This window comes from Octopus bimaculoides, chromosome 24, assembly GCF_001194135.2.
Source record: "Octopus bimaculoides isolate UCB-OBI-ISO-001 chromosome 24, ASM119413v2, whole genome shotgun sequence".
NCBI lineage: Eukaryota > Metazoa > Mollusca > Cephalopoda > Octopoda > Octopodidae > Octopus > Octopus bimaculoides.
Window position 1 is genome coordinate 14,644,799 of NC_069004.1, and position 2,920 is coordinate 14,647,718.

Below are 2,920 nucleotides of genomic sequence, written 5' to 3' on the forward strand. Positions count from 1 at the left end.
GTTAGTAGCCCACGCTCTTAACCACTATGCCGTGTGCCGTGGCATAGTGGTTAAGAGCGTGGGCTACTAACCCCAAGATTCTGAGTTCAATTCCAGGCAGTGACCTGAATAATAATAATAATAATAATAATAATAATAATTACAACAACATTGAAAGACTGGAAAAAGAAACATGGGGAAACTATTGCTTACCTGATTTTATTAATCATATTTGTGTATCATGTTTGCCCCTCAGTTCTGGATGGTCCTTGTCACTCGATCTCATCATCCAAGGATAATGAGTGACTTTTGCATTGACTTTATTTAAAGTGAAAAAGAGTTACGCATTGTCACCCTCACTCTCTCATCTGTGACCATCTTTGGTCCGTTGACAAGACTAGGTCAAAATGATTGGGGATGGAGATGGATGCAGTGGATGACCAAGTTGTTTTACTTGCCTCATTTTGCTCTCTGCACTCTAAAATGCGTTGCTGCAGCCATTCCCATTTTTGTGTTTTCCAGTCACAATGTAATCCAGATTACCTTATGCCATACGTACTACCATTTTATAAGATGACATCTGGCTGCTATTTCTAGCATGTAGAAACCTCATTCATTGGCTTGCATTGAGTCAGTTGTTGTTGATTGGTCAATTCTGTTTCAGTTGATTTGGAGCAAGGATGTAACAACCAATGAAAATGTAAGAAGCAGCAATCTGGAAATCTTCTACTCAAGTCTGTCTTGGAGACTCAACACCGCATGCTATGCTCTATTACACAAGGCTTAACCAACCCATTGGGTTACAAAAACACTTGCCATTGATTATGTTAAATTGCAAAATTAAAGAAATTCAATGACAGCAGAAGAGAAGGGAAAAAAAATCCAACAAAAGATAAAAACAAATTTGTAAAAAAAAAATTGGATGAGAAAGGGTTTATATGGCTTGGAGAAAACATGGAACATATTGGATATTACTCTGGAGGGTAGAATAAGTTCCAAGGACATGTTTGTACCAAGTTCAGTCAATTGAGAGATTAAAGTTAAAAGGACATGAAAAAATTAAAATAGAAGTCGTTTTAGCTTTGTGCAATGAAGAATTTAAAAAAATTAAAAAGGTCCTTTTGGTAAGAAGAAGAAATAAATTTACTAAGTGCTAAAAGAGAAAAAAAATGATAAATCGAAATAAGAACATTAAGACGAAACAAATAACCTCCTGCTGTCCCTAAAGATAAAGATTTTTTAAATCTACAAAAATATTTCTGATTCCTATGATTTTTTTTTTTGTAAATTAAGTTTATTATTGTTTTTGTTTGTTTCTTTTCAGAGAGAACTCTTCTTGTGAGGTGATAAAGGTCAGTAGAGATGTCATATATGAATATTATCATTAACTTAGATTGCCCTTATCCAAACAGAATTTCCCATTTTATATCTGATAGCTGTGTTTATTTTCTCTATCTATAAATATAACAACAACTGGCAAGCCACCGAGAAACAAGCAAATGTACACGCACGTGCACTACACAGTATGTATATGTATATATTTATGAATATGCATATATGTGTATATGTTTGTGCATGCATGTACATAGTGAAAAAAATCCATACCAGTTACTTACCATAAAACATTTTAATACACTATCTAAAAACACTATAAAACTATATCAATTTATGAATTCATATCGAAAAGTTATTTTTTTCCCCTTTTTTTCTTTTGGAGAAAATTTAATCCCATTTAACTACATTTTTTTAACCCTTCACTTTTCATCTTTCCCTCCACCATATATTGATATATATATATATATATTTTACTCATGTTTATCTTATCTTCTTGTTCATTCAACTATAACTGCAGTCGTTTTTTTTTTTACCCCAGCCCCCCACAAATGTTTTAATGAAAAGAAATGCAATTAGAATAATAATAATGATAATAATAATAATAGATACAAGAAAGGAAATACTACTAACAATAAAATCAAAAATAAATAGCATAAACAACATAAATTATAAGAGCATTGAGAAAAATAGTTGTAGTGAATAAATAAACAGACAAATAAATAAATAATAATAATTATAATGATAATAATAATAATAATAATAACAAAACTAGAAGCTGTAGCTTTCTGCTAGACATGATTTTTGTGAGTTGTTCAATTAATTATGTTTTGAAACGTGTCTTCCCTAGAGGAGAAGCTGACAGGAGCACACAAACTTCTGTACAAGGTTTCCACTCAGATCTCTGAAGATTTTTTTTTTGTGCCAGCAGTCAGACATGATTCCAATATACCAATAACAGAATTCCAAATGACGACTTCTCCCTACACTGTTGTATCTGATGCATATGCATCACATATTGTACATATATTCTGGCTGTGAGAGAAGACACGATGTTAGAGAGCTGATAAAACACGGAGTTATGTTTCTATGTGTGTGTGTGTGTGTATATATGTGTATATATGTGTATATATATATATATATAGTTCAAATGTACAGAAGACAGAGACAGTTGAGGGAACAACAAGCTGGTTTTGGATGCTTGGAAAGAATGGAAAAGTGTTAGACATTTCGAACCTATACTCTTCAATATAATAATGTGTAGTTGCAAAATCCAAGGATCAAGGTGTCGGAAGTTAGTAAGCTTTGAGCTGTCCATAGAAGGTATAAAAAACAACTTATAGGAACAATAATAGTTTATTAGAGTAGAAGGTTTTCTTTTATTCGTTTCAGTCATTTTGACTGCAGACATGCTGGAGCACCTCCTTTAGTCGAGCAAATCGACCCCAGAACTTATTCTTTGTAAGCCTAGTACTTATTCTATCGGTCTCTTATGCCGAACTCCTAAGTTACGGGGGCGTAAACACACCAGCATCAATGTCAAACGATGCTGGGACACACACACACAAACATATACACACACATACATACATATATATATATATATATA

At 32.8% G+C, this 2,920-nt stretch overlaps 1 protein-coding gene across 3 annotated transcripts in view; it reads left to right on the forward strand.

The window, feature by feature from the left end:
• LOC106870177 (oxygen-dependent coproporphyrinogen-III oxidase) overlaps positions 1–2,920 on the forward strand; it is a 360,259-nt gene that overhangs the window by 33,465 nt on the left and 323,874 nt on the right. For 2 of the 3 annotated variants that reach the window (XM_052976448.1, XM_052976449.1), the window contains exon 2: positions 1,304–1,331. The exons of the other annotated variant lie outside the window; for it this stretch is intronic. The gene's annotated coding sequence lies outside the window, so the exon portion shown is untranslated. The remainder of the gene's footprint in view (positions 1–1,303; positions 1,332–2,920) is intronic. 3 annotated transcript variants of the gene reach the window in all.